The following is a 19,946-nucleotide window of genomic DNA, read 5'->3' on the forward strand; positions in this document are numbered from 1 at the left end:
ATAGCCACGTTTCATTTTCCGTATAAATTGTACGCCGGTCATATTTTGAATTGTAATTACACAATATGAATGCATCTCTTCACTTTGTATGACAGAGAATGCACAGACGTACTTTCTACTTTCTTACTTTGTGTGGTCACAAACTTCATTAAAAAAATTAAAGCGAATGTTTTGGAGACTGAAGAATATTTATGCATATTTATTATTCTTATTTAAATAATTCTCACACAATTTGGAGTGAATCTTTACTCAGAGTGACTTTGTGCTTTTGCCCCCTTTAATTTAGCTGGTTTTAAACACGGTTTATATTTTTTCTTTCCCAAAATTATTACAAGAAAGTTATATTGATGCACTCTTACATGATTACAATAATCATAATGTGTTGCATATTTATTACGTATTTTGTTTTTGTCCCTGTGTGCATTTCTGTCTGCAAAGGGCATCGCTGTCAGGATTCTGCCACTGTTGTTCAAATTCTATTGGGATGGCAGGTATGCCATCCCGCCAAATTACGCCTTGGCGGGGGCATGCCCCATACCTACACAGCACCGATATGATAATGAAATGATATCTCATAAAAAAACACGTTTTCAACGTACAAAAATGCCAAGTTACTCACACATACAAGACATACACCACATATAACTTATTCATTCCGACTGCCAAAATCCAGGCCTGCTACCAGCATTGCTTCGGAATACATCTTATTTCATTTCGGTGAGGCAAGATAGCCTATATTGTTTGTAGTACCGTAACTTGGCGTCATTTTGATATCAATATGCTACTTTTAATGGCTGCCTGGATTTTGGCGGTCTGAATGAATGAGTTATAGATGGTGTATGTCTTGTATGTGTAAGTAACATGGCATTTTTGTACGTTTTAAACGTGTTTTTTATGAGATTCCAACTACTTCACCACTAGCTTCCTAATTAGCTAAGCAAGCAAAGCCAGCTAACAGCTTGACGACGCAAAGGCAAACTAATGCTGGAGCTAGTTTGCTAGTCAGCTAAACAGCCTCTTTCTCAATTATCTACTTCACTTATTTTACAACTAAAATGCCACTGTGACGATAATGTGCTTCTTCCACCGGAATTAGTACTGTCGGCTAACCGCTTTATCAATTAAAAGACTTGAAAACGGAACCAACGCACAAACGGCCCGTTAAGGTTAACAAAACAAACTATGAAAAGGACGTACTGGTCAAGTCGATATAGACTAAACCATTAACACAAAGGTTTGTGATGATTTAAGCAAGTTACTTTACCGTTCATTTCAAAAATATAGAACGAACAGAAGCATTATCATATATGAACCAGAGAATATTATTTACCAGCAAGAGAATTCTTGGAACGTTAGATCACAGAAGTCAGCCTTCTTTATGAATGGTTAGTACTCTACGGAATCTCATATGCTATTGTCGGGTTAAGTCACAATAGTAAGACGTGGAATCTGCTATAAATTAAACTCACTTTACAGCAGGTTTTCAGATTGTTAGCAGCATAAGAAGAGAGAAGCACGAACGAAGAAACACAAAATAATTGCATAAAAACGAGATGGAAAAAAAGTTGGAGGGGATGGGCGGAGAAAAGGAGTCGATGGAGGGAATTCTACAACAGCAGCAGCTGTTTGATGGACAGCTTACAGGGAGTGTCATAGACGAGGAGGAAAATAAGGTAGCATATTTTAACATGCGTATTAAGGTTAGAACATAAGGACAGCTAAAAGGTTCTTTCTGATTTCCCAAGACCACAGTCAGTAATCCTAACACTTTTTTCAGTGTTTCAGTAAAAAGAGATAAAAGTGCGTTTGTGTAAATGACAGTACATTTCTAGTAAAATGGTTACATTTGCAGATGTTACTGAACTCGATTTGTAGCCTAGATGGACTAAACGGCCTGTTCTCATCAGTAGCCTACATATGTTCTTCTGTCCTTAGGAGACTGGGACTGAGCAGGTGGCCGCCATAGGGGCACAGGTTAATAATCTGTCAAAAACAGTAGAACAGGTCCTGTTGATGATGGAAACTATGGAAAAGAGGATTGCTGGCCTGGAGAAGGCTCTGTATGAACACCGCATGCCAATCCGGGAAGAAATTGGAAACGCGATAGTGATGTGTGCTGGAGAGAGCACGGGAGAGACCTGTCAGCGCGAAGGAGAGAATAAGGGCGATCAACAGAGCGGAGCGGAAAACGGCGAGAAAGAGAAAGGTGGGGAGGAGGGGAAAAGTGCAGAAAAAACTCCAACTGAGAAGGATAAACAAGGGAAAGGACAGAGAAAGAAGTGGACCTGTTGGACATCAGCTAAAATGTGTGGGCACAGGAAAAAAACTGCCAGATCTGAGGACAAGAAAGAAATAACAAGGGATGAGGGGAAAAGTGATGGGGAGGAGCAGAATGAAGCTGGGGAAGGCATGAGTGGGAAGGAGGAAAGACAAATTAAAGATGAAGAAAAGAAAGAAAAGAATGTGGGACAAAGTGAGGAGGATGGAACTGAAAAAGAAAAGAAGGAAGGAGAGAAAGGCCAGAAAAAGAGATTGAGTTTTTGGATGTCGATAACAAAGAGGTGGCAGAAGAAGAAGAGCAGGGCTGAGGAAGAGAAGCAAGGAATGAGGAATTCAAAGAAAGAGAAAGCAAAATAAGAGGTAATAAATGAGTAGCAGCGTCCATGCAGCAATGAACCCTAGTGATTGTGGACTAAAAAAAAAAAATTAACTGCAATGTTGTAAATTTCATGTTTTTCACACTGCCTTTTTCTTACTCTCTTTTTCACTGTTTCATTCTTAGCCTCTATGTCTCTTTCTTGCTCTCTTCTGTTTTTCTGGTTGTCTCTCTCTGATTCCCAACCTTTCTTTCTTTTTCTGTTTCTTTCTTTTCTTGCATACTCTGTTCTCTTTCTTGCTTTCTTATTCTCTTTTTCTCTTTCTTGCTGTCTCTCTCTGACACCCTCTCTTTCTCTCTCTCTTGCTCTCTTTCCCTCTGTTTCTCTCTCTTTCTATTTCTTTCTTTCTTCCTCTCCTTCTCATAGCTTCTTTCTTTCTCTCGCTCTTTCCTTATTAAATATATTAAAAGATTTGGTTATGAAGCAGTTGTATATGTGTCTTTCATAATCACAACACAAATGAGAAGAGTGCACTCAGTAGAGCTTATACAAATGCCAGACCAAAATATGTTTCAGCAGATTAAATAATTAAGAGCAGAAGTTGGCGCAAAATCCTGGAACAGATTTGCCCTTGCTGGGAACCCCGGGGTTAAAGTTGACTTGCTAGTGACAATGTTTACGACCAGAGCATTATCGAGTGAGTAAAGCTCATAGTGTAACTACCGCGTGTCATTGGGATGGCAGGTATACCATCCCGCCAAGTTACGCCTTGGCGGGGGCATGCCCCATACCTATACAGCACCGAGAGTTTGGCACTTTTTCAGGGTTCCCCACAGAAATAACCACAACAGCCACAGACACTCAGCCCTTAAAAACATTAAATTCTGTACATTCTGACCCCATTTCAACAGACAGATTTCATAAACAACTTCACATGTCCACACAATAAAGCCGCAAACTAAGGGGATTTTGCGTTTTCTCCTTCTTCTTCTTCTTCTTCTTCTTCTTCTCTTTCTTCTTCTTCTTCTTCTCATTCTTATTTTTCCTGCCGCCTATCCCACTAACAACATGTCTCCCCACTGGACATTTTACCGACACCAGCCAAATCTTCACCTACACGACCCAATCAAAAACTGGCATACACACGCAAAATACCCATACCTTTTTACTCTGAAACATTTCCAGTTTAAACAGCTAGTCTGCCTGTGGCCTCGTGGGCAAGGTTACAGCCTTGGGAACATGAGGTCCTAAGTTCAAGCCCAGCTAGAAACACATCTCTTTAACCTGCTTTTACCCTCACTAATAATTGTCTACTACTTCTCAATTATTGCTTTTGCACCATATCTACCCGCCGTTCACCGAACGTATACACTGCATTATGACGTACCGCCTGCACGTTCAGTTATTAACCGGCTACAACATTGCAAAGCCATATGGATTCAACGGGAGCTCTTCTGTGCTTACTGGCCTGTGTTCTTCTTTAAAACTACAGACAGGTTTGCTAATGATATTTCACACATTGCATAGCTATGTCATGGTGCTGCACTAACAAAGTCACAGACTGGTAAACCTCCGGTTGAAGGATTGAATCCCGCCTCGCCCTCAGGCAGATCATTTCCTCTTTTACACTAATGTTTTCTTACGCTTATATTTGCTTTACCAAAACTCACTCACGGCCACCCATATGCATTTCATGACGGCAAATGTATTCCTTCTATTAAAAAGTTACACCAGTTCACCACTGTGCCATTTCTACTAACTATATTTCTTCACTTGGCTACTGTACAAAACCTTCTTATCAGCAAACGCCTCGTTTCTACATTCATGTTACCTCGCCCTGTTCTCTATCTAGCCACATACAAACAATTACTACGCATGTACGTTCTACAACTCCACATTAAAACATTACATTTAAAATCATGACTCACTCATAATTATAACTACTACTGAACATGACAAAAGCGCATCGCTGAAATAGATTACACATGTTACTCAACCCTCCACTTCAATGACTAATGTTTTATACAGACTGTTATATATACCGTTCGATAAGGAAACTAAGTTCGCTCATGGTCACTTCATTTACTTCGCACTATAGTCTGTGATCATGTCAACCTTCACCTACATGCCCATTCTGCTAAAAACATATTGTTTCAACTACGCAATTTCATAATTTCTCCCAATTTCTCTCACACTGTTGTTATTTTCTCATATGCAAAGCCTGCTGGGACATATGCATCTACTCCTATTCTCCACTATCAAGTTTTCCGGTTCTAGCTAAGCAAAACAGCGAAGAGGATTCCTACCTGCAGATAAGCCTATCAAAATGCCTTATAAACCTTACAAACACTAAAAGTGCATCTCTACGAAATAACAGACAATGGAGCAGGACAGAAGGGTACCAAAGTTGCTCTAATTCTACGGGCTTGCTCATTCTTTTGTCAATCAAGGCCCGTTGGATGGCCGTCAAATCCGTGAGTAGGCTACATACACTGGTCATATTTCACCTGCGTTTCTGATGCGTTTACACTTGTACGCCACCACACGCTTTGTCACAGCCACTGTTTTACATATATAGCAAACCGAAACTGCTAAACGGTAAACAGTTCATCAGACTGTACAAATTCACACAAGGATAGCCATAATCCACAACCGTTTCTTACAGGGTCACTTCGCATTTCTCACTCTCATAATAAAACGCTTTGTAAAAAGAAATGATATCTCATAAAAAACACGTTTTCAACGTACAAAAATGCCAAGTTACTCACACATACAAGATATACACCATCTATAACTCATTCATTCAAACTGCCAAAATCCAGGCCTGCCATTAAAAGTATTGATATCAAAATGACGCCAAGTTACGGTACTACAAACAATATAGGCTATCTTGCCTCACCGAAATGAAATAAGATGTATTCCAAAGCAATGCTACCCAATATTTCCTCAATTCTTTCAAGTCACTTGGCCCTGTGTTTTGTAATCTTACCATGTCATGCAAACTTTGTGTCAGATCAAAGTGTCAAATATTTCGAATTGCCTCATGGAACACATTGAAATTCATGTAGAAAACTGCTGGTCAGTAACTACAGGAAGCATATTTCTCCAGAAAACATATGTTTACACTTGCTTCTGAACTGAATTTCAGTAAATGTACAAGTGATTGTATATTTGCTACGTACAATAAATACTGCATGTAAAATACATATTGTACATACATACATAGAGAACGTCTTTATCCCCATGGGGACATTTCCCTCACAGCATGTTACATTCACATTTATGAACAGACATTTATACCAAAAAACATACAATCATTCATGCAACAGAAAGGCTGGGCAGCGAAATCCATACCAATACAAATTGGACATATAGACGCCTATTCAATCAATCTTGACTTTGAGAAAGCCATCCACACATATGTTTGGCCCACACACAGGGCCAAGTGACTTGAAAGAATTGAGGAAATATTGGGTAGCATTGCATTCGGAATACATCTTATTTCATTTCGGTGAGGCAAGATAGCCTATATTGTTTGTAGTACCGTAACTTGGCGTCATTTTGATATCAATACTTTTAATGGCAGGCCTGGATTTTGGCAGTCTGAATGAATGAGTTTTAGATGGTGTATGTCTTGTATGTGTGAGTAACTTGGCATTTTTGTACGTTGAAAACGTGTTTTTTATGAGATTTTATATTACCCCACTAGATGGCAGTAGTTGTAATTAATTTAAACTCAGCTGGATGCCTTTGAACAAGTTGAATTTTCTGCAGTAAAGACTCTGGTCGTCTGACGTCCAGAGAGATTTTCTTACAGACCTAACATGTCAAGGTCAGATACTTACACCACATGCAGATTTACTGGTTTTATTCACAGGGATTAAAATTTAATTTCTAATCATGTGATTGGTCTGCCAATCTGCACAGCAGCAGGTCTTTGACATGGTAAATGGACTGCATTTATATAGCTATACAATTGATGCCTCTCATTCACCCATTCACACACTCACGCCAAAGGTAAAAGGCTGCCATGCAAGGTACCAACCAGCTCGTTGGGAGCAATTAGGGGTTAGTTGTCTTGCTCAGGGACACTTCGACACGCCCAGGGTGGGGGGATCGAACCAGCAACCCTCCAACTGCCAGACAACCACGCTTACCTCCTGAACTATGTCGCCCCATGTCATCGCCAGTGTTGTGTAAAAGAAAAGTTGCCATTTTGGCTTTTATAGTTACTCAAAAATCCTAAATGATAAAACCATAATGCTTATTGGTAAATGGGAAGAGAATCCCACAGCTGTGGTTCTGTTTCTTGGGCACTGTACCTGATAACTAGGAGAGGGGAGCATTCATGTCATCGCCAGTGTTGTGTAAAAGAAAAGTTGCCATTTTGGCTTTTATAGTTACTCAAAAATCCTAAATGATAAAACCATAATGCTTATTGGTAAATGAGAAGAGAATCCCACAGCTGTGGCTCTGTTTCTTGGGCACTGTACCTGATAACTAGGAGAGGGGAGCATTCAATTGCACAGAATGGCCCTCCTGCCACATGTTCTGTAACCTGTGTCTGCTTATTGTTCTCGATGTTTTTATATGTCCTGCTTCCAAAATGAGCAAAATTCCCTTCTTGAATGCAAGAGCCTGTAACACAATGATTGCACATATCCATCGGACCCACAAACAGCCTGTGTCCGTAAGCTGAAACCTGCTGACTACTGAGTTTTAAGGGTTAAGCATCAGTAATGAAAAGTATCTTGGAGACTTGATGGGATTGCTGTAACATTTTTGTACTGCACAGCTAGATCCAGAATAGATCGTGATACCATAAAACTGTTGCTACAGGGTTTATTTATTTATTTATAGGTCGTAGAGCATTTTGAAAAACACCAAAGTTTTTACATTTTACACCCTGGGTGAAGTGCTTGCGCTGCTGAAAAGCACATCCGAGCAGCCATTAGTGAGGACGTGGACGTTTATTGTCCAAAAACCATCGCTTGAACGGTGTTTCCCTTGCCAACAGATACAAACGCTGCCTAACCCAAACTGCTTTGCAGGCTGGCGCCCTCTTCAGAGGCCCAAAAGTAACCCTGAAGCACTGAGACAGAAGTGTCACCTGACGGCAGCTGACGTGACTAATGTGCTGTGTTTCTGACGCACCTCATACCCTGTTTGAGAGTGACTTTGTCACGTTCCTGCCCTGGATGTGAACACGGCACGGTCAGCCGGTGAGGTTCACACATAGTTGCTACAGTGTTGCTGACAGCAGCTCATCCAGACCGTTTCGTCAGAACAGTGTGGTCTTGGCAATGGGAGAGTGTTTTGCAGAATAGCCTTGTAACCTATTTTATCTGGTCATTTGCTGCACGCACTAAAAACAGTCATGCTTCTACACAGCAGTCACCCTTGCGAATTCATCAGTAAACCTACAGTTCACAGACTCTGCACTGAAAAAACCCTTTCCGTCTGAGGAACTGGGAAGAGAAACAGGACCTTGAAACTGCAAAGCACAGATTTTTAATGTGCTAAACAACAGAAATGTCTTCCTTCTATTACCCCACTGTAACCACAGCTCTAATGTTAGTAAAGAACTATGTATAAATAAATATTTTTAATTTGATACATGACTTAGAGTATCAATATGATAGAAAAATGAACATATTTCAATATACTACCACTCCCACACATGAAAAATTTAATCATTTACATTTCTTGCTGTTTTTTTTGTTTGTCTGATATTGCATTAATCTTGGAATTCTGTCGTTATAGTAACCTAAGAGAGAAATAATTAAAGCAGTAGCCCTGTAATAAAGGTCATGTTTACCAGTCTCTGGGAGGGAAAAAAGATCTTTGGAATCCGTTGACTGAGCCGCACACGTTGTGACTCATTTATAAGCTGCGCCCCAGGCATCAGGCTGGGCCCACATTCCTGTGGCCTGGGATTAAAATGCTGACAGGAACTCAGGCTTCGAATGGAGATATTGGTTGATATATTGACCCTGAACTGAAAGACATATTCCTGTTGGCGTGACCACAAAACATATTGTATTTTGTACATGTATTTTGTCCCGTACCAGAAACAATGGCAGCTGCAGAGATTCAGACACTGCAGAAGAGAGAAAGAACCGCACTGACAGTGACCGTGAACCTGTTTTTCGTGATGAACAAACTTGCCGGTTTTAACAACAGCGCTGATCAGCTGATTCACAGGCATGCAACAGTTTAAACTGGGCCGCATATTTGGATCAGCCCAAGCCAGTGCTGCGGCTGGCGGTCATCCAGGGGTGGCGTACAATTGGCTTTGCATCACCCGAGGGAAATATGGATTGCATCGCCAGGGGCAGCAGGGTTCAATTCAATGCAATTTTATTTGTACAGCACTTTTTTATTGCTTGAGCAACCCCTGCTGCTCCCGTGGCTTGCTCTCTGCACACGTGTATAAGTGGGTCTCCTCTGCCCGCTCTGAGCATGTGCAGCTTGTGTCTACGGTGTGAAAAGAAGCATCTGGCTGACACCACATATTTTTTGAGGAGAACCACGAGTTGTCTTCGCTCTTCCAAGCTGGCAGCAGGGGGCATAGTTCAAAGACTGGACATTCCAAATTCAGGTGGGATTAGAGATGCCAAATTTAAAAAATAAAACAGAAAATATGTTATTTATTTATTGTTTTAATTGGGCTGCGTAAGATATTTTTCATTATAACAAAAACAAACATTTACATTTAAAACAAACTTATTAATTTTAACTCAGATAATTTCATTTGAAGCATACAGAGGTGGAGCTCTTTGTAAGTGTGGTGCATGAAAAGGAATAATCTGATAAATATGTTATCTGTATTTGAGCTGGGAGGCTTGGTAATCATGCAGAACGATCAAAAACAACAGCAGGGTAATAATCAAAGTCCCGTGCACCCATTATTTTTAGCTTGTCAACTATCTCTAACTGCCAATAATACGTTCTGCATTTAGAAACTATCCATCTCATTGTGTCAACAAAAACAGTGTGTTCTCATTCATAAGATACCTCTCAGATTATATCTGCAGCCTTCCACAAACTTCAGGTCAAAGACAAAGCAAAGATGACACACCCACTTATAAAGAGAGGTTGCCAGGTAACCAACCAACACAGTTACCTGGCAACCTGTTCTAGCCCAGTTTGAAACTTCTAATAACATGCTTTTTAATGATAGGTAGGAAGGCCATAAGAAGTGTTAATTTGATCCAAGATTTGCTTATGGGATGCTCAAGAACGGCCCATGACATAACATAGATGTCAGAGCCTAATATGCATTTCATTTTATATACACAGCTACAACGTACTCAATGGAAATTGTGATAAATATAATAAAGATGAAATATCTTGGTAGCACTGTCACCTCACAGCAAAAAGGTCCTGGGTTTGAATCCGGCCTGGGCCTGTGTGGAGTATACATGTTCTCCCCGTGTTCATGCAGGTTTCCTCCGGGTACTCCGGTTTCCTCTCACAGTCCAAAGACATGCAGGTAGGCTAAAGGGAGACTCTAAATTTCCCGTAGGTATGAGTGTGTAAATGAGTCAATGGTGTGGATGCCCTGTGATAGATTGGCGGCCTGTCCAGGATGCATTCCTGCCTCTGGCCCAATGCACGCTGGGATAGGCTCCAGCACCCCCCCACGACCCTGCCCAGGATAAGCGGGTATAGATAATAGAAGGATGAATGGATATTTTATTATTTCAGTCTGTCACCAGTATCAATACCTTGAACCATGCAAATGGTTGTCCTACAAGCGATTAATTTCCCTGTTGAACTCAATGGAAAAAATATTCAGGAGAAACAATGCTTGTAGTATCTACTGCATATCTGGCAGCAGAACAGTGGTTTGAGGCTCATTTGATACCTTGAACCCTTGATGACTTAAAGCCATTTAGCCAACAAATGTGTTCCATACTGTATCAGCATAATTTACAGCTGAATCTAGTCCCACCCCCAAATTCCCATAGAGATCCATTCAAATGCAAAGAGTTTTTGTATCATTTGTAGGACAACCTGACAATAAGATATCCAGACTATGATGATTTTGATAGTTCACAGACATCAGGAAGTCATGGCATGCAAAGGATATGCAACCAAATACAAAACATGACTCTTTTATTTGACTGATTATGTTAATTTGTCTAAAACACTGAAATGGGGGACTACGTATAAAAAGTGCTGTAATTACTACATGGTGAAACCAAAATGTATAAGGATACCCTTTAATAAAAGCTCTGAGTCTGCACTTTGACCACGTGTGAATAGTTTGATTGCAAAAATAAAATATTAAATCAGAAAAAACAGAAAAATGCAGGTGGTTTTAATTTTGTGGCTGATCAGTGTATATATATATATGTGTGTGTGTGTGTGTGTGTGTGTATGTATGAGACATTCATACATCCAAATACCATGGTTTGAAATGCTTCTGTGACCACTCTACTCAATACTTTAAGAAATAGCATCATTAGGCTAGAGGCATTGCTGGTGTTCATTGCACAGACAATCTACACCCAAGAACAGCACAGCTAGTTGTGAGAGTGGGCATTTTACATCATATAAGTGAACAGAAGAGGTGAAAAGAAATTATCAGTAACACTTTCTATGAAGCCTATGGGTATAATGCATTATAACATAATAATATGCTCATAATACAATATAATTACAGTTGTAAGCCCTCATAAATACTCATAATGCTTTATAACAATAATAATGGCACATTATAAAGCATTGTATAATGAATTACCAGTACTCAATTTATTCTTTATTTATTTATACCATTGCTCAAAGAAAATCATTTTTATTCTGAAAAATGCATGTCACAATTATGCATTTGGTACTTTGTGCAACCCTCGCTTTGCCCTGTGACATTGATGACATTCTTTATGAAGATGAGCAAAAAATGTTGTTGTTTATCGGCAACAATTGTATTTAACCTTTTACCTCAGATAAGGTTAGACATCTCTCCTGTTTTGAGTGCACAGTTGTGCCTCCTCTGTTCCCACCTCCCCATAGTTTTTGTCCTGTTTCGCACTCCTTAGTTTGGTCTACCTGCGTCTTGTTATTTAGTTCATTTATTCAATCATTGTTTTCACCTGTGTCTCGTTGTCTTGTTTCATTCTGCACCCGCCTGCTCGTTGTCTGTGATTGTCTCCAAGTGTGACCCAGCCTATTTAAGTTCTTTGTTTCCCTGACTCGGGCACTGGATACTCCTGTGTTTTGTCCTGACTGGTTTCTGCCCTTTGTTCGTTCTCCACATTTCAAGTATTTTGAGTATTTTGAGTTCCCCTGCGTGTTTTCCTGTTTCAAGTCTTTTGAGGTTTTTTTGAGTTCCTTTGCATGTTTTTTTCTGTTACAAGGATTTTTGTGAGTTTTTTGGAATTGCCCACCGTGGCCTTTTGTTTGTTGTGAAAGTAAAGTCTTGTTTGGAAAATTACCTTCTGAGCCTCCAGTGTTTTTTCCTTCTCTGCACCTGGGTCCCAACCCGCTAACCTTGACAAACTAATAAAAACAACATGTTTTTTATAACCTGTTTTGCTGTCCTAACTAAGGGTGCCAAAAAATCTGTAGGGCACTGTACATACTATATATACAAACACATGAAAAGAATGCCTATCCCTTTCTCAGCCTTTCTCAGCCATGCAATACATCAACAATAAATTTGTTGATTTTGTGTGAAATCTGAGAAAGAAACTGGAGGAGAATCGATGTCTCATTGCTATCGCTGTCATCAATATATTGACAGGACATTACATAAATGTGTGAATGCCTGACAAATAAATCCCTGCAAGCCCACTCATGCCCCCTTTTGTGCTGTGTCCCTTCTTTGTAACCATGCTGTTCGTTCATTGACTGGTAACATTAATAAGGTTGCATGAAATCCAAAGACTTAAGTTTTGAAGAAGTATTTATCGACTTTAGAAAATTATGCAATGAACAAAAACTCTTTCTTCATTTTTTGGCATCAAATCAAAACAACGTCTTATCTTTAAGCTGACCATGTGGTTGGAATGAAGCAGGGCATTTAGCATAAAACTAATCTCTTGAGATCAGTAGTTGATTAATTAAAAAGTAAGTCAAGTCTGCTTGTCAGAGTCATGGTAACGCCAACGCAAATTTCTGAGGGACAGCGGCCAGCCAAAACTCTGGCGGAACAGTACGTTCCTCTTCCCTGTTTTTGTGGTGTAAGGAATAGTCCACAGCTCCAGGTGGTTTTGATAGTTTGCTGCAGAACATGTGGCATTCCCATTCTTTGTGTGCCAACACATAGCAATTCTGTATCATTCATCTGCATCCTATTGCTTTTCTATTCTTGTACTGGTCATTGGTTGTGTAAAAGGTCATTACACCATGGCGTGGCATTGATTCCAATGAAGATATGCAACTAAGAGAGATCAGAAATGAGAGTCAACGTTTCTGTAAAACTGCATGCTAACATTCAGAGACACTGAAACTAACTCAATCTATTCTTTGAGTTCAGACTGTTGCAAACTGAACAAGAGTTAATTCTCAGATTTCTCTGAAAAATACTAACAGGAATTTAAATGTCAGCAGTCAAGAGCAGTCAACACTCTTATAACAGCTATGACACTTCAGATTTGCAGAGCTATTCTTGCATTTAGCCCAGACTATATAAAGAAGTTTGTCACACCTTGTAGTTGCAAGCAGCATCATAATCAGGTTGCCAATTAAAGCGTGCGATAGCTGAGCTGAAGATCTTTCTCTATGAGTTAATGTCCAGCTGAGAGAAAAAAGTCCAAAGTAAAATGTCCTTCCCAGCCTCGTGTCCAATGGTCTGTCCAATTGTAATATGCTCTGTACTGTGACGTGTTAGTCTGTTTCTGTTTCCCAAAAAGCAGGGAACACCATCCATAAGAGCTTTTGTCCCTCTTCATTTTAGAGCCGCTTTGTCAGATACTGGAGAGATATTATTCTGCGCCTATGTTCTGACCTTGGGTAATTAGCTCTTGCCATTTGTCCATATTTATAGACCAGAGGCACCAGAGTTCAGGGGAGAGACAGTGCCATGTTTGGTCAGAGTACTGCTTTTTGTTGTAGCTTTTATTGTTCTGCCGGGTGTGAAAGTGAAGAGACACTGACACTCCAGATAATCACCCACTTGACAAAGAAGAACAATAGCCCCTGGAGTCTGGCCAAGATGCAGTTCAGTCCAGCCTTGAGACAAGACTGTACCGTCTTCCTGTTAATACACGTCTTGCTCTAAGTGAAGGATAAAGGTCTAGACATACAGTGCCATGAAAAAGTATTTGCCCCTTCCTGCTTTCCTCTATTATTGCAAATTTGTCACATTGAATGTTTTCAGATTTTAAAACAGAATGTGATATTGGATAAAGAGAAACAGAGTAAGCACAAAGCACATTTTTAAAATATTATTTTTAAATTTATGCTATGAAACAAGTTATCAAACATCCAATTTACCCATGTGAAAAAGTAATTTCCCCCTCAGTTACTCAAGTAACCAGTTATCCAAATATAACTGATAATTACATTCAGCTGATGGAACACAGCCAGACTTGATTGCAGCCAGCCCCATTGAACCTAAACCTCACTCAAATTGAATCTTACCACCAGTGTATTAAAAAAAGTAATTATCTCGTACAATGAAAGGGAATGCTGTCCCACACTATGACTGTCCACTCAGAAAATTTCCTCACCAGAAATTCTTTGGGAAGAAACTTAGGGACAAAAGAAGGTTCAGTCTACAGGTTCATCCGACACTATCCTGCAAGCCGTTCATGTAATCCCATCACTTTTGGATCTCCTGGACATCAACAAAATTTTTCTGAAACATTCAAAGGCCAAAACAGGCGTCTCTTTGATGATCCGTGGGCACAAACTGATTAAATGTAGAAGTCTGAGCTCATCATCTTAAGACGTTCTATCCCCTGTGGGATTGCATTGTACCAAAGTTCTTTTAAAAACTTTTTTTAGATTTGGAATGATAATGTTATAGGTATAGCTTTGTGAAGATAGGTTAGCTTTGTGATAGTATTTATTTTTTATTAAAATACTTTAATTTTTTTACTGTTGTTATTTTATTGTTTTTATTTGCTCAGCTAACTTTACATTTATTGATTTTAAATGGACCTTCTATGCTTTCTTGTTGATGCCACACTTAGTAGTCCTGACATTAACATTGATGTTCTACACTTTTTTAAGTCACTGGATAAGTATCTGCTAAGTGACTGTAACAAAATCAGGAAGTCTTTTGTATTATTTCTTTCCCAGTGGGATGTTTTCCTTACATGTATATTACACCAGGAAGTTCTTACTTGGCATCTCCTTTCAACTTTAACTCATTTTTGTTCTAGTTTCCCCTGTCTGGGAGAAAAGATAAATAAAAATAACACTGTTCCCAGCTTCGGGAGAACACAGAGTAGCTGTTTCCTTACTTCAGCTTACCCGTTTATTTCCGATATTCTCATGGCTCCAGACTTGTTGGCTGTTTTATAATGAAGAAAAAAAAGTAAAACTTGCCAAAAGGACACACAGTGCCATGTAGCCTGATGGCTCTGTTTAAATACATAAGGGGGACACCCCCATATACTGTGTTGATTTTGTGTTATGTTTGGGGTCATTGTCTTAGGGTCCATCTATGGCCAATTCTCAGTCCCCTTGATGAGGCATCCAGGTTTTTGACTAAAATGTCTTGGAGTCTAGTGGAATTCATTATGCCATTGATCTTACCGAGAGCCCCTGGACCACTGGCAGCAAAACAGCGCCAAAGCATCACTGATCCACCTCCATATTTGACAAAGGTGCTTTTTCTCATATGCATTCCTCTTTTGACACCAAACATAAGGTGTACCCGGCCAAAAAGACACACTCGGGTCTCATCTGACCATAGCATCTGGTTCCAGTCATAGTTACAATGACATTTGACAAAGTCCAGATAGTTGAATTTGTTAATTAATAAAGGCACTCTTCGTGCAACCCTTGCAAACAGCCTGTTGGTATGGAGGCAGTGTTTTATGGCTGATTTTGGTACTTAATGGCTAAAAGATGAGGTTAACCTTGTCAGTGCTTTAACTCTGATCCTCTGGTTTTTTTCTGCCTCCCTTACCACATTCCTAACTGAGTAAAGCATGCAATTGAATCCTCTTCCTGGCCAGTTTGCAACAATTCCAGATGTTTGACAATGAACTGAAATAAGTCAGATTTTATTGCAGAGTTAACTTTATTTGATTTTAGAAGAATCTAAGAATCCAAAGGCACTAATTCATTTAACACAATATTTCACACTTGCATTGCATTATAATAAAATAATATATTTTTCCAGTATCTTTGAGCATAAAATACAGTTTATTGTTTGTGTGTCGCTCGTTTTATAGAATTATAAGCCCTCATATTCATTAAGGGTGAAAATAATTATAGATCTGGCTGTAGCTATTACATTAGTACATTCCACGATCCACTCCAGGGATACATTGAAAGCAAACTGGGCCAGCCTCCTGCCTTTGGCTGTTTATTGATCATTGGCAGGAGAAGACCACTGTCCAGCAATCTGTACAGATAATAGTACATAGTAAAATAGATCATACATTAGGGGTTACTTGGCAATAATAGCCAGATTATTTGGTACATCTGTATACATCAAAAAAGTCAGCAGGAACAATACATGGATTATACTATATAAAGCTAGGAAAAATAAATAGGTAAATATGTTAAAAAAAAAGGGGGAAATATGTCTCAATTTGTTACAAGGCACAGAGAAATGCATGAACATCATTATATAACGATTTGAGTTTTAATTTGATCTTTGGTTACACATTTTATCACCTGAGAAATGTCATGCTTAATGTCTAATTGTTAATAAATAAACAATATACTGATTTATTAGAAGTAACATGCATATTTTCATCTCAAAGACGGTCACAACGCAAGAAGACACCCAGGAAAAAAAAGACATCAGCCTTTCCAGATCAAACTAGTATGCACACTCACAATGGCCAGTTCATTAGGTACACCTAGTACCGGGTAGGACCCCCTCTTGCCTCCAGAACAGCCTGAATTTTTTACTGCATGGATTCAACAACTGAGGCCATGAAGGGATGCACATTGTCAGAAACAAAGCCTAGGTATGCTGTGGCATTCAAATTATGCTCAGTTTGTATTAAGGGGACTAATAAATACCAAGAAAACATTTCGCACACTACTACATCACCACCATCAGCCTGCAACATTGGAACAAGGCAGGATGGATGGATCTATGTATTCATGCTGTTTGTAGCAGAAATCGAGATTCGTCAGACCAGGCGGTGTTTTTGTCTGTCTGTCCCTATGTCTGTGTATGACTGTTCCCATCACCAATATCAGTCTGCTATTTAAAAAAAATGTGTTTATTTGTATCCATTTGTTTGCTAAATGTGTTTATTGGAGGAGAGAGAAAAAAATATCAGGCAACATTTCCCAATATTAAATCATCCAGTTTTGTTGTTTACGTGCCCACTGTAGTCTCACCTTCCTGTTCCTAACCTACAGGAGGGGAACTCATCTTGGTCATCTGCTGCTGCTTTAAGGTTCAACATGTTGTGTATTCACGGATGGCTGTCTGCACACCACTGTTGTAAACAGCAGTTATTTGAGCAGCGGTGGCCTTATTGTTAGTTTGAACGGGTCTACCCACAGAACTTCTGCTCACTGGATGCTTTTTGTTATTGCACCATTCTCTATAAACTCTACTTTTATAGTTTCTGGAACCACCACGTTTGACACCAACAATCATGCCACGGTCAACGCCACCTATCAGGCATCTTGCCCATTGTTATGTTCGGTCAAACAAAAAAACTAAAGCTCTTCACCATATCTGCATTTCTTATATATTGAGTTGCAGCCACATGATTCGCTGTTAGAAGGAGCAGTCTATTAGCGTTAAACAGGTGTACCTAACAAAGTGGCCGGTGAGTATAATAAGCACTGACAGTGGCAACCTTTTCCAACTCGCATCAATTTCTCTTTAAATCCAGAACCCCTCCTCTTTATTCAAATCACCTATTCATTCGTCAGCGGAAGCGGCGCTTTTATTTCCGACAGAAATATCTTTAAAGGGGAATTAAAACAGTGGCATCTGCAAGACGTCCTGGAGGAGTGTCTGAATGCAGTCAATTGAAAATTCGTTTCAATGGGCGTTAAATGAAAGGAAAATTTTGTATGAGAAACTGACCCCAACAGTTTTCCCCACAGTAGAAGCCATCAAGGTAAGCGTTTAAGCAAAAGCTTTGGATTTGTCAGGTATCACTAGAGACCTAGCCAACAAGCCAGCTATATATCTTGCTTGCTGCATCATGAACGTTGGCTACAGTGATGTAGATGTGACATGTAATTACGTTTCACCTCAGATTCCTTCGAGAATCACGAAAGTAGACATTTTCCTATTAATTTAATCTGGTACCAGCTATTTCAGCCAGTTTGAAACACCAAGCCGCAATATTCATTCACGACAACACTGAATTGTCAGATAGACTAACGATATTGGGTAGCTATCTAGCTAGCAGTACCCTAAATCCTGACACTGCATATCAGCTAACGTTACCCTTATGCTATTGATTTAGGGTAACGTCGACTATCGGCTAAATAGATGCTAGCAAGCCAAGCCGTCGTTTTTGCTAACGGTACACCTGCCGAGTCGGCTATTAGACTATTTATTATAGCTGGCTAGCTAGCTTAGAGCAGCAGCAGACGCCTCGGATGTTCCCGTCTCCAGTTACAGGTGCATCACAGACAGTAGAGCAAACGTTAGCTTGCTAGCTAGCTTTATGTTTGTTGTCGTGCTGTCTTAATATTAACGTAAACGTTAGTAGCAGCAAATCGCTAGCGCAGGAATTATCTTCAGAATCGCCAGAGAATAAATGCAAGGTCTGTGACTAGATTATGGTCTCCCAGATAGCCTCGCTAACTCTCCGGACTGGCAAGCGATCTAGTTCTGGCTTAATGAACGAAATACAGTCCGCTCTAGCTAGCTACGTGCGTTCGCTAAGCTTAGAAATCGTGACTTTGGAGCTAGATTTAGTTGATATATCATTGTATTACAGTTTGTTATGAGGTCGCTAAAATGCAGCTGTTTGTAGGTGGTTGTAAATCCTAAAACTTAGGTAGCTAACAGTTAAATGTAGACTGTCGTTTTTAATACCATTTTTATTTTACGTTCATTGCGAATGCGATTAACTGTTGCTGACCTTCGCTAACAGTATATTTGATGACCTGGCTAAGTGCGGTTTAGTTACTTCGCCTTTTTCATTTTTTTCTGTATAGAGAAATTGTCTAACAACTATTTGCAAGATAGTGTTTCTCTTATGTCAAGTATAACTGGCTAACGTTAACGTACTCTAGCGGAACAATACCGCGTTTTTAAATCAGCGAAACAACGTGATTTGCCACAGAAGACATTGCTGATGTTGTTGCAAGTTTTCTTTCTAGTTCTCTTGTTGAAATGGTAGTCTAGACGAATCAGTAACTGCTCGGCTGGTGAGTTCGTACTAAAAATAAACAATTGTCCTTGCAGTGTCAGCATACCATAAACCTACATTAGGTAAGTTATTTTACGTTACCTTAAATACTAGGTGACTAGACACAAAACTGTTAAAATTCAGTTGCCGGACCCATTCAGTGTTTTGTTTTTCATAAGGATTGTGAATTAGCTAGCTGCACAGCATGCCTATGTTACTATGCTAACGTTAGTAACGTACATTTTCTCGCAAACAAAGGTTATGTAAATCATACGTGTCGCTACCTAACGTTATAGACCATTTGTTGTAAAAGGACTCGATTTTTACACTGATGCTTTTTCAATGCGCATCTTACTTTATAACGGGTGTTGTGTGCGTGGAAGTGCTAACATCGGGTTAATCGTGAAACCTCAAGTTAGCTTTTCTACGCTAGCCTGCGGAGTAAGCAAGCTGACAGAAACAGAAGTCTTAAAAAACAGTCATACGAGTCATAGTTACAGCTAGGTGATATGGCTTGTCTCCAAATGACAAATGCAGGCGTGTCTTGGACAAGAACCCAAGAGAGCCCGGTGGTGTAATTCAAAAAATGTAGCCCGGCCAGTACTTTTCCGTTGCCACTTAACGTGGCTGATCTTACCGTGTTTAGCAACAGTATCTCAATAACGATGCCGGTTTATATAATCCAACGGCAGTGCGATGAACGTGCAGTGAGTCTACACTGCGCTGAATGCGCAGTGGCGTTAACAACCTAGGTAACCGTTCATTGCATGAAACAAATAAATTTGAATACTTCTGCTTCTCACCTATGATGACTTTCACAGCAGGCTCGCTTACACGCTTATGTCATGAAACAATCGCGTTGGGATGACTGGTCTACATA

General features: G+C 39.7%; 1 protein-coding gene across 3 annotated transcripts in view; it reads left to right on the forward strand.

Annotated features, from left to right (window-relative positions):
- The first annotated feature begins 17,649 nt into the window (after window positions 1-17,649).
- LOC118232923 (solute carrier family 45 member 4) overlaps window positions 17,650-19,946 on the forward strand; it is a 71,678-nt gene continuing 69,381 nt past the window's right edge. For 2 of the 3 annotated variants that reach the window (XM_035428172.1, XM_035428171.1), the window contains exon 1: window positions 17,650-17,818. The gene's annotated coding sequence lies outside the window, so the exon portion shown is untranslated. Of the gene's footprint in view, window positions 17,819-18,274; window positions 19,150-19,946 lie in introns of those variants that run through there. The other variant, XM_035428169.1, reaches the window with a different exon arrangement.

Source organism: Anguilla anguilla, chromosome 8 (genome assembly GCF_013347855.1).
Source record: "Anguilla anguilla isolate fAngAng1 chromosome 8, fAngAng1.pri, whole genome shotgun sequence".
NCBI lineage: Eukaryota > Metazoa > Chordata > Actinopteri > Anguilliformes > Anguillidae > Anguilla > Anguilla anguilla.